We start from the raw sequence: 13,038 nt of genomic DNA on the forward strand, positions 1-13,038 counted from the left end.
TATTTAAAGCTATAGATTTCCCTCTGTTTTAGCATTCTTTTAAAATGTTGTTTCTATCCTCATTCAGTTTAAAATATTTACCAATTTCTTTTTTGATTTCTTCTAACAATGGATTATTTATAAACATGCTATTTAATTTCCAAACATTTGGGAAATTTTCCAAGGATCTTTCTATTAATGATTTCTAATTTAATTCCACTGTGGTCTGGGAGATTCTTTATGAATTCAATCCTTTTGAATTTATTGACACTTCTTTTATAGCCCAATCTTGGTAAATACAGTCTATCTTGGTAAATGTTCAGTGTAAACTTCTGAACAAATGTATTTTCTGCTCTTCTTGAGTAGAGTGTTCTCTAAATCCAGTTAGGTCAAGTTGAATTGAATTCTCAACTCAACAACTCAACTGTATCTTTGGTAATTTTCTGCCCACTTGTTATATCAATTATTGAGAGGGGTGACTGAAATCTCTGGCTATAATTGTGAATTTATCTTTGCATTTCTGTTCATTTTGTTTTGCATGTTTTGAAGCTCGGTTTAAGTGTATAAACATTAAGCCTGCTATGTCCTCTTGATTAAATGACCCCATTATTATGAAATGATCTTCTTTACCCTAGATAATACTGAAAGTTCCTTCGTCTGAAATTAATAAACTCAGTCCAAGTTTCTTTCAACTAGGTTAACATGTTACATCTTTTTCTACTTTTTTACTTTTAATCTATTTGTGTTTATAGTTAAAAGTACTTCTTATAGCCAAGTAAATGGTTGGATCTTTTTATTCAATCTTGGCCTTTAAATAGGGATGTTTAGAATATTTATATTTGTACTTAATATGGTTATTCATTATAACATATCATCTTACTATTTATTTTATACAGTATTTGTCCCAAATGATCTTTTTTCCCTTTTCATGTTGTCATGACTTCTATTGTATTAATTAATTTCTGCATGATTAAATTCTACTTTGGCTTATTAGTTATGACTGTTTTCCTATTTTAGTGGCTGCATTAGAGTTTACAATATAGATCTCTAACTTATCACAATCTACCTTTAAATGATCTACCATCTAATGTAGAGTATAAGAATCTCTGTATTTCCTTTTTTCCCTCAGCCTTTACGCTGTTATCTGGCATTTTACTTTTATGTATGTTATAAACCATACAATAGCTTGTTAATATGTTTACTTTAAGCAAATATATTTTAAAGAGATTAAATAAGAAACAAATTCTAGGGGCTCCTGGGTGGCTCAGTCAGTTGAGTGACTCTTGATTTTGGCTTAGGTCATGATACTAGGGTCATGGAATCAAGCCCCATGTCAGGCTCTGTGCTGAGCATGAGCCTGCTTGGGATTCTCTCTCTCTCTGCCCTTGTGCCCCTCTCCCCCACTCACACTCTCTTTCTAAAATAAAATCCTTTAAAAAAAAAAATTCCATATATTTACCCAAGTAGTTACCATTTCTTGTGGGTCTTTTGGCTTTGTTTTTATTTTTATTCAACTGGTATCACTTTCCTGCTGTCTGTAGGACATACTTTAAAATCTTCCTAAAAGGGGGGGGGGGGGGGAATAGGGTGTTAGCAATTAATTTCTTCAGCTTCTCTGTGTTTGAAAATAAATTTTCAACATCTTTGTTTCTGAAACATATTTTTGCCAGGTACAGAATCCTAGGTTGATTTTTTTCATCTTTCAATACATTAAACATATTATTCCACTGTTTTCTTGCTTATATTGTTTCTGACAAGAAGTCTAATGTCATCTTTATCTTTGTTCCTATGCACACAACTTGATCATGTCTATTTTTTCTCTGACTGCTTTTAAGATTTTCTCTTTATCATTTGTATTTGGTAATTTGATTATGATAAGCCTCGGGGTAGTTTCCTTTATATTTCTTAAACTTGGTAGCTCATTGAACTTCTTTATGGTTGTATCTTAATAAAATTTATTTGGAAAGTTCTGGTTTATGGTTTCATCTTAATAAAATTTATTTGGTGGCACATGGGTGGCTCAGTCAGTTAAGTGTCCGACTTCAGCTCAGGTCATGATCTCATGGTTCATGGGTTTGAGCCCCACACTGGGTTCTGTGCTGACAGCTCAGAGCCTGGAGCCTGCTTCAGATTCTTTGTCTCCCTCTCTCTCTGCCCTTCCCCCACTTGTGCTCTGTCTCTCTCTGTCTCTCAAAAATAAAACGTTAAAAAAAAGTTTAAAAAAATAAATAAAAATAAATAAATAAACATTAAAAGGTATTTGAAAAAACTTATTTGGAAAGTTTCTGGCAACTACTTCTGGAAGTATATACACACTTAATCTTTTTCCTGCAAGATCTAATCTGTGATTTATCTCATCCACTATACTTTTCATCTCAGATGTAGTTTTTATCTTTAAAAGTTCTATATGGATCTTTTTGCATCTTATATGTTTCTTACTTTCTGAACATATGGAATATAATTATAACAAATAGTTTTAAAATCCTCAGCTAATTCTATCATCTGTATCAATTCTGTGCCCCCATGATAGATTATTCTCATGTTTTTATGTTCCTGTGCATCTATGGGAATCTTTAACTGAATGACACGCACTTGTTGTGTGCTGGTGTTTCCCAGTCCTATAAATATTCCTGAACTTTGTTCTGGGATGCAGTTAAGTAACTTGGAAATATATTGTTTCTTTCAAGACTTGCTGTTATAATTTGCAACTCAGTTCCAGAGCAACATCTCCTCAACCAGGGGAATGTGGCAAGCTCCACACCTCAGTTGCCACTGCTTGTGCCACATCCTGGTAAGTCTCTCAGTGCAACAGACTAGGGCAATTGCAGGATCACCTCACTTGTTTCTTATCACTCAGAGATCCCTGACTCTCATTGCTTCACATGCAGTGTCTTCAGAACTGTTATTTTATGGACTTAGTTTTATGGAACAGGGAGTTGTTTCATGATAAGTATAAATAAAGTCCCTATTACTACATATGAGCCAGATGCAATCTGTACTTTTAGTCTATCTTTATCTTTATATTCAAAGTTTCTCAACACCATATATTTGACAACTGCTTTTCTAGCCAATCTGAGTATCTGCCTTTTAACTAGATTTAGATCATTTATATTTAATGTAATTCTCAAAAAGAGATCTAAATATACTATTTTGCTATTTTTGTTTCATCTCCTGTTTATTCCTTTTTTCATCTTTACCTACTTTCTTGTGGACTGATTAGGTTTTAATATTCAATTCATCTCCCCTATAGCTTATAAGTTATTTTTCTTTTTTTACAGCAATTGCTCTAAAATATACACACTTCAAATAAATATTATGCCCCTTTGTATATGGTATAAGGACCTAACAATACCATACTTCCCATTCTCCTGTACCATTCTTTATGCTACTGACATCAATCTACTTCTATGTATACTATAAGCCACCAATTCATTGTTATTACTTTTGATTTAATTAATCAACTCTTTTGAAAAGTTTAAAAATGAAGAAAATGTCTTACATTTACTCCATATTTTACCATTTCTTACACTCTTCATTCCTTTTCACAGATCCAAATTTCCATCTGTTAGTAATTTTTCTTTTGCCTAAATAACTTCAAGACCTCTTGCAGTGCAAGTCTGCTAAAAATAAATTCTCTCAAATTGTTTCTCAAATCATACCTGGATAAGGAATTGACACCTATAATACATAAAGAACCCTTACATCTCAACAACAAAAAATAAATCCCAATCAAAAAATGGGGGAGTCTTTTGGGTTTTCTATGTATACTATTCTGTCATCTTCAGGTGGTGACCATTTTACTTATTCCTTTCCAATTTGGATGCCTTTTATTTCTTTTTCCTGCTAATTGCTGTGGCTAAGATTTCCAACACTATGTTGAATAAAAGTGGTGATAGTGGGCATCCTTGTCTTGTTCCTGATCTTAGAGGGAAAGCTTATAGCTGTTCACCACTGAGTATAATGGTAACTGTGTGTTTACTATATATGGCTTTTGTTATGTTGAGGTACATTCCCTCTGTAGCCACTTTGTTGAGAGTTTTTATCATAAATGTTTAAATTTGTCAAATGCTTTTTCTGCATCTATAAAGATGATCATGCAATTCTTTCCTTCATTTGGTTAATGTGCTGTACCATGTTGGTTGGCTGATGGATGCTGAACCATTCCGTGCATCCCTTGAATAAATCCTACTTGATCTTGGCTTATGATCCTTTCAATGTATTGTTGCATTCAGTTTGCTAACATTTTGTTGAGAATTTTTGCATAAATGTTCATATCAGTGATGTTGCCCTATAATTTTTAAAAATCTTTTATATGGTATCCATGTCTGGGTTGTTATCCAGGTAATGCTAGCCTCATAAAATGAGTTTGGAAGTATTCCCTCCTCTTCAATTTTTTGGAAGAGTTTGAAAAGGATAGGTGTTAAATCTTTCTAAATTTTGGTAGAAGTCACCAGCAAAACTACCTGGTCTTGGGACTTTGGCTTTTTGGGAAGTTTTCCATTACTAATCAATCTCAGCATAACTGGTTCATTCAGATTTTCTATTTCTTCATGATTCAGTCCTGGAAGATAGTTGTTTCTAGGAATTTATCCATTTCTTCTAGGTTGTCCAATTTGTTAGCATATATTTCTTGTTAGCCTCTTACCCTTTGTACTGTGGTGTCAGTTTTAATTTCTCCTCTTGCATTTTGATTTTGATGATTAGAGCCTTCTCTTTTTTCTTGGTTGTTAGTCTACCTAAAAATTTGTCAATGTTATCTTTTCAAATAATCAGCTCTTAGTTTTATTAATCTTTTCTATTGTTTCTGTCTCTTTCATTTAGTTCTGCTCTGATTGCTATTATTTCTTTTCTTCTACTAACTTTGAGAGCTTTATTTGTTCTTTTTTTTCTAGCTCCCTTAGGTGCAAAGTTAGATTATTGGAGATTTTTGTTTCTTGAGGTAGTCCTATATTCCTATAATATTCCCTCTTAGAACTGCTTTTGCTGTATCCCAAAGATTTTGGTATATCATAGTTCTATTTTCATTTATCTCTCAGAATTTTTCTTATTTCTTTGATTTCTTCAATGGTCGTTGGGTAGCATGTTGTTTAACCTCCCCATTTTCAAGTTTTCTTCTTGTAATTGATTTCTAGTTTCATACCATTGTAATCAGAAAAGATGCTCAACAGAATTTCAACCTTTTTTAATTTACTGAGGCTTAACTGGTGGCCTAACATGTGATCTAACCTAAAATGGCCTATGTGCACTTGAGAATAATGTTTATTGTTGCTTTTATATAGAATGTTCTGTATATATTAAATCTATATGGTGTCATTTAAGGCTGAGGTTTCCTTATTAATTTGCTGTCTGGATGATCTATTCATTGATATAATGGGGTGTTAAAGTCCCCTACTATTTCGGTATTGATATCAATTTCTCCCTTTAGATCTGTTAATATTTGCTTGATAAATCTTGATGTTCCTATGTTGGGTCCATATATATTATTATGTCTTCTTTTTGGATTGACCCCTTTATCATTATGTAATGTCCTTCCTTGTCTATTATTATAATTTTTGTTTTAAAGTCAATTTTCTTTGCTAAAAGTGTAACCGTACTGCTTTCTTTCATTTTTTTTAATAAGCTCTATGCCCACCATGGGGCTTGAACTCATTACCCTAAAATCAAGAGTTGCATGCTCCACCACCTGAGCCAGCTAGGCATCCTTCCAGGTTTCTTTTAATTCCTATTTACATGGAATATCTTTCTCTATCCTTTCATTTTTAGTCTGTGTATGTCCTTATTTCTGAAGTGAGACTCTTGTAGGCAGCATATAGATGGGACTTGCTTTTTTTTTTTTTTTTTTTTTTTAAATCCATTCAGCCACTGCGTCTGTTGGTTGGAGAGTTTAGGCCATTTACTGAAAGCAACTATTGATAGGTGTGTACTTTTTTCAATTTTGTTCAGTCTACTGGCTGTTTTCATAGTTCCTCTGTTCCTTTCTTCTTTCTCTTCCATTGTGGTTTGATGGCTTTCTTTAGTGTTCTGTTCATCTTCCTTCTCATTCACTTTTGTGTATTTATTGTAACTTTTTGTTTTGTGGTTACCATGAAGTTCATATATAACTTACTATGTATATAATGGTCTGCTTTGAATTGATAGCAATTAAATTTGCACATATTCCAAAACACATTTTCTCCACCCTGCCCACGTTTTATATTTTTGATGTCATGTTTTACATCATTTCATTCAGTCTTTAACTAATTACCATAGTTTTATTTAATTTTACTATTTTTGTCTTTTTTTTAATTTTCTTTTTACATTTATTTTTTCAGAGACACAGAGAGACAGAGCACAAGTTGGGGAGGGGCAGAGACAGAAGGAGACACAGAATCCATAGCAGGCTCCAGGCTCTGTGATGTCAGCACAGAGCCCAACATGGGGCTCGAACTCACAAACCGTGAGATCATGACCTGAGCCAAAGTCAGATGCTTAACCGACTGAACCACCCAGGTGCCCCTATTTTTGTCTTTTTTTAAGCTTCATACTTGCTTTGTAAGTGATTGATCCACTACCTTTACTATATATTTACCTTTTCCAGAGAGATTTTTACTTTCATACATTTGCTTGTTATTGCCATCTCTTTTCAGTTTAGAAAAGTCCCTTTAACATTTCTTGTAAAGTTGGTTTAGTAGTGATGAACTCCTCTAGGTTTTGATTATCTGAACAATTCTTAATCTCTCCTTCAATTCTGAATGATAACCTTACCAACTAGAGAATTCTTGGTTGTCAGTTTTTTCCACTCAGCACTTTGAACATGTCATGCTGCTCTCTTTTAGCTTGCAAAGTTTCTGCTGAAAACTCTGCTGATAGGCTTATGACATTTCCCTTTTATGTAACAAGTTTTCTCCCACTACTTTGAAGATTCTCTCTCTAATTTTAATTACAATGTACCATGATGTGGATCTCTGGGTTCATTTTATTTGGAATTCTCTCATGGACCTGTATGTATATTTCGTTCCCCAGATTAGAAGTTTTCCACCATGATTTTTTCAGATAAGTTTTCTGCCCCTTTCTCTCTCTTTTCTTTCTAGGACCCAAATAAAGTGAATGTTATTCCACTTGATAGTGTCCGAAAGAAAAATCCCTTATCTTCATTTTCTTAACTTGTTTTTCTTCTTGCTAATGTGTCTACATGAGTTCTATTGCTTTGCCATCCAGGTCAATGATCCAATATTCAGCTCATCCAGCTCATACAGTCTGTGTATTTTTCGGTTCAGTTATTTTACTCTTCAGCTCTGTAACTTTTGTTTGGACCTTTCTTACATTGTCTCTTTATGGAAGATCTCACTGTGTTCATCTATTCTTCTCCCAAGTTCAGTGAGCATCTTTATGACCATTACTTTAAATTCTTTATCAGGTTGGTTGTTTATCTCCATTTCATTAATGTCATTTTCTGGTGTTTTATCTTGTTCTTTCATTTGGAACATATTCTCTGTCTCCTCATTTTGCCTGACTCTTGTTTGCTTCTATGTATCAGGCAAATCAAATCACCTCTCCTAGTCTTGAAGGAGCTGCCTTGTGTAGATGTCATATGTACCTCAAAAGCACAATTCCCTGTGTGGGCTGCCTGCACTGTCTACTGTGGCGGCACCACGTCTCCAGCACAGGGTGAATGAGGCTGACACCTGGCTCAGCTGCATGTGGCTGCGTGGGGCTTTCACCTGGTTGCAACACGTGACTGCACTGTGGGAATGGGCAGGGTTCTCAGCTGGGTGTGCCCACTATCTCCAGGAATTTGAGATATAGCTGCAAAGTGGTTCCCACCAGCACCAACATTAGCAAGGTAGGATGAGGTCACAAATACGGCACCTACCAATGCCTCCATCCCCAGAGAAAAGTCCCAACAGTTTCCTGACAGACGCTTTAAAATTACTAAGTGGGTCTTCTTCACAGAGGCACTTTTCAAATTGGTATTTTCGTGCTGATCCTGGGGTGAGTACATGTGCTAATCCTTTAAGAGTGGGTTCTCCACTCCTATAGTTCTATGGTTTCTCTGGATATAATCCCAGTTGGTTTTCAAAGCCCAGTATTTGCATGGCTTGTCTCTGTTATGCAGGATCCAAGGACTGGGATACCTGTTATGAATCACTAACCTCTGGTTCCTCGGGGAAAAGTTTTGTATTTTTGAGTTCCCTCCTGATTATATATTACACCTGGAATGTCTTTTTGTTTTTTTTTTTTTGGGTTTTTGTTTTGTTTTGTTTTGGCAAGATGACGTTTCTGCCTCCTCTCCATCTCAAGGCTGTCTTTTTTGTCCTTTGTTGTAGAAACATATGTTGTAGAAACATTATTCCGTATGTAGTTGTTTATTTATTGTGGGAGGAGTAAGTTCAGGATCTTCCTACAGCACCATCTTTAATCATTCTTTAATCATTCTTCCATCTATAGGCTTTTAGGCTGCTTCCATCATTTGTCTATTGTAAATAGTATTACTATGAACATGTGTGTACATATATAGGAGCACCTGTTTTCAGTTCTTTTGGGTATACACCTAGGAATAGAATGGCTGGGTCATATACTAATTTTATGTTTAATATTTTAAAGAACTGCCAAATTTTTTTCCACAGGTGAATCATTTTACATTCCCACCAGCAATATACCTTTGTACATTGTTGTACCAACACTTTGCACCCTTGTACCAACACTTGTTACTGTTTTTGCCTTTTATTCTAGTCATCCTGGTGGGCATGAAGTGGTATATCATTGTGGTTTTCATTTGCTTTTCCCTAATCACTAACAAGGTTGAGTATTTCTTCATATTGGTCATTTGTGTATCTTCTTTGGAGAATTGTCAATTTAAGTCTTTTGCCCATTTTTTAGTTGGGTTGTTTATACTTCTGTTGTTGAGTTTTCAGGGTTTTAGTTCTTATATTTAAGTCAATGATCCACTTAGAGTTAATATATCTTAAGTTTATTTATTTTGATAGAAAGGTGAGGGGGAGTAGGGGTGAGAGAGAGAGAGAGAGAGAGAGAGAGAGAGAGAGAGAGAATTGAGAATCCCAGGCAGGCTCCGCACCAGCAGCAATGAACCTGACACAGAGCTCAAAGCCACAAACCATGAGATCATGACCTGAGCCAAAACCAAGAATAGGATGCTTAACCAACTGAGCCACCCAGGCACACACCCTCCTCCCAATTTGGAGTTAATATATTAATGCAGTGTGAGGTAGGGGTCTAAATGCATTCTTTTGCATGTGGGTATCTAGTTGTCCCAAAACTATTTGTTAAAGAAATTTTTCTTTCTTGCATTGAGTGGTCATGGCACTCTTGTCAAAAATCATCTGTAGATAAAGATAGATAGATAAGATAGATAGATAGATAATTTCTCTCCTCTCAGTTCTATTCCATTGGTTTATATGCCTATCCTTATGTCAGTACCACACTGTTTTGATGACTGTCACTTTATTAATATGTTTTGAAATAGGGAAGTATGAGTCTTCCAACTCTGTTCTTTTTTAAGAACAGAGTTTTGGCTATTTGAGACCACTGCAATTTCATATGAATTTAAAAACCTGCTTTTCCAATTCTGCAAAAAGGTCACTAGAATTCTGACAGAGATCTCATTGAATCTGTACATTGTTTTGCATAGTATTGCCACCTCAACAATACTAAATCTTCCAATCTATAAACACATTTATTTAGATCTTCCATTTATTTAGATCTTCTTTAATTTCTTTCAACAATGTTTTATAGTTTTCAGTGTATAAATGGTTCAACTCCTTAAATTTTTGGATATTATTAAATGAACAGTTTTCTTCTTCTCCTTTTTGGATTGTTCACTGCTGGTATACAGAAACACAATTTGACTTTGTGTTTGATCCTGTACTTACAAATTTTCTGAATGTGTTTATTACCTCTAGTGGGTTTTTGTAGATTCTTTGGGATTTTCCATATATGGGATCATGTTATCTGCAAATACAAACAGTTTTACTTCTTCCTTCCCAATTTAAATGTCTTTTCTTTTTCTTGCCTAACTGCTCTGGCTATAACTCCTACCACAATGCTGAACAGCAGTGTGAAAATAGGCATCCTTGTCTTGCTTCTGATCATAGGGAAAAGTTTTGTCCTTTATCACTGAGTTGGATGTTAGCTATGGGTTCTCCATAAATCCCTTTATCATACTGAAGAATTTCCCTTCTCTTTCTAGTTTTGGAGTGTTTCTATTATAAACAGGTGTTACATTTTGTCAAAAGCCTTCCATATTAACTGGTGATGTTTGTTTTTTACCCTTCATCCTACTAATGCAGGGTATTATGCAGTTTGATTTTTCTATGTTGAACTGCCCTTGCATTCCCACTTGGGTAAATCCCACTCAGTCATGGTGTATAACCATTTAAATATACTGCTGGATTTAGTTTCTTATTGTTTTCCTGAGGATTTTTACATCTAAATTCAAGGAATATTAATCTTCAGGTTTGTTTTGTTTTGTTTCTCATGGTATCTGTTTGGCTTTGCTACCAGAGTAACGCTGGTCTCATAGAGTTAGGAAGTATTCTCTGTCATCTCATTTTTTGGAAGAGTTTGAAAGGATTAGTGTTAATTCTTCTTTAAATGTTTGGTAGAATTCACCAGTAATGCCATCTGGTCCTACACTTTTCGTGTTTGGAAGGGATTTGTCATTATTACTATTACTGGTTCAATCTATTTACTTGTTATAGGTCATATTTTCTATTGCTTAAGTTAGTTTTGGTAATCTGTGTTTCTAGGAATTTGTCCATTTCATGTAGATTACCCAAGCTATTGAAATACAATTAATTGTTATAGTACTCTCTTATACCCTTCTTTATCTCTTTAAGGTCAGCAGCAACATCCCCACCTTCATTGCTGATTTTAGTTAGGTGTGACTTTGCTTTTTTTCCCCCTTTATCAGTCTGGTTTAGGTAAAGGTTTGTTAATTTTGTTGATATTTTCAAAGAAAAGGTTTTGGTTTTGCTGATTCTCTATATTGTTTCCTATTCTCTATTTCAGTTATCTTCCTTTAATCTTTATTATTTTCTTTCTTTGGTTCACTTTGGATTTAATTTGCTCCTCTGTTTCTAGTTTCCTTAAAGTAAGAAATTAGATTATTTGTTTCAGTTCTTCTTTTTTAAATATAGGTATTCACTGCTATAAATTTCCCTGTAAGTACTACTTTTGCTGCATCTCATAAGTTATGGTATGCTGTGTTTCCATTTTCATTTGTTGGTAATAATTTTCTAATCTCCCCTGTGATTTCTTCTTTGACCTATTGGTTATTTATGAGTATGTTGTTTAATTTCTACATATTTTTGAGTTTTCAGGTATTCTTTGTTATTGATTTTGTAGCTCCATTCCACTGTGACTGAAGAAGATACTTTTATGGTTTCATAAATGTTTAAAATCTATTGAGAATTTTTTGTGGCCTAACATATGGACTATCCCTGGAGAATGTCACATGTGCACTTGAGAAAATATGTATCCAGCTATTCCTGGGTGTTTTGTGTATGTCTATTAGGTCTAACTGGCTTACACTGTTGTTCAAGTCCTCTATTTCTTTACTGATCTGTCTAGATGCTCTATTCCTTATTCAAGGTGAGGCAAGCATTGTAATTTTTGACTGAATGATGCAAACCATAAATTTTACATTGTTGGATTCTGAATTGTATTTCTCTAGAGTTGGACTTTGTTCTGATGCACAGTTAAGTAACTTGGGATCACTTGAAGCCTTCTGAGGACTCTTCCCAATGCCTCATGTATTAGAAGGTCTTTAGACTCTAGATGGTCTAGACACAAACTATTCTCAGCTCTGTATGAGTTCCAGAAATTGTTTTCTTCACTGCTTTCCAGTCATTCTTTCCCTGACTTTGAATAAGTCTTGTCATGCATCTACAGATCAGAACTCAGCCAAAAACTCAAGCACCCTCTGCAGATCTCCAGAATGTGTTCATGCTTGAATGCACTTTTTTACTTACCTATATACTTACCCTTCTCCCCCTAAGTATCTTCTCTCTGGCACTCTGCCCTGCAATTCTAACCATCCTGGCCTTCCCAAACACTTATCTTTGTTTCCTAATTTCAATGAAAGTGAACTCTGTTTTGGTTCCTCCTCCTTGCACTGGAGCCTATACAAACAACCTCCAGGCTCTACTGTAAACTAGTGTAAAGAAGGGCTTACCTCATGTGTTTCCATTCTCTCAGGGATCACAGTCTGATGCCACCTGTCGTCCAATGTCTAAAAATCATTGTTTACATATCTATATGTTCTCAAGTTGTTTAAGGAGGAAGAGTATATTATTGCTGCATAACAAATTACCCCCAACTTAGAATCTTAAAAAACAAGCATTTATTTTTTTCACACAGTTTCTGAGGTTCGGCAATCAAGAAGCAGCTTAGCTGGGTGGTTCTGGCTCAGGATATCTCATGAGGTGGCAGTCAAGATGCCAGTGGGCCAGTAGTTTACAGCTGGAAACTTGACAAGGGCTGGAAGATCTGCTTCCAAGAAGACTCAGTCACACACTGTTGGCTAGAGGCCTCAGTTCCTTGTTAGCTGTTGGCAGGAGGCCTCAATTTCTCACCACATGGGCCTCTCCATAGAGCTATTCACAACATGGCAGCTAACTACTCTGAATGAGCAAGGGAAGGAAGGGTGGGGGGGGAGCAGCACAGAGGGACAGAGAAGAGGCAAAAGCCACAATGTCTTTTATAACCTGTCCTTGGCAATGATCCATTACTTCCACCATATTCTATTGGCCACACAATATGTGAGAGGATTATACAATGGTATAAATACTAGGAGGCAGGGATCATTGGGCCCATCTTGGAAGCTGGCCACATAGAGGAAAAATCTTGCTATGTCAACACGGCAGAAAGCCAAAGTCCTTCTTACACATCTTAACTCCTTATGTTATTTTTTTAATCCTCTAACTATAGACTGCATCCTACAGCTTCGAGAGAGATGGGCAGATTGTAGATCCTACTCCATAGCCAGACTTGGGGAAAAAATAACTAAGAGTTAAGTAGAAGCAGCTTTTAAGAGAAAAGAATAAGAGTTCTTGATGCCTA

At 35.3% G+C, this 13,038-nt stretch overlaps 1 protein-coding gene across 8 annotated transcripts in view; it reads right to left on the reverse strand.

Moving 5' to 3' along the window:
* The window catches only part of STAU2 (staufen double-stranded RNA binding protein 2), a 306,837-nt gene that overhangs the window by 280,771 nt on the left and 13,028 nt on the right, over window positions 1-13,038 (reverse strand). The window contains exon 1 of one of the 8 annotated variants that reach the window (XM_042923876.1): window positions 1,439-1,966. The exons of the other annotated variants lie outside the window; for them this stretch is intronic. The gene's annotated coding sequence lies outside the window, so the exon portion shown is untranslated. Of the gene's footprint in view, window positions 1-1,438; window positions 1,967-13,038 lie in introns of those variants that run through there. 8 annotated transcript variants of the gene reach the window in all.

This window comes from Panthera leo, chromosome F2 (assembly GCF_018350215.1).
Source record: "Panthera leo isolate Ple1 chromosome F2, P.leo_Ple1_pat1.1, whole genome shotgun sequence".
Taxonomy (NCBI): Eukaryota; Metazoa; Chordata; class Mammalia; order Carnivora; family Felidae; genus Panthera; species Panthera leo.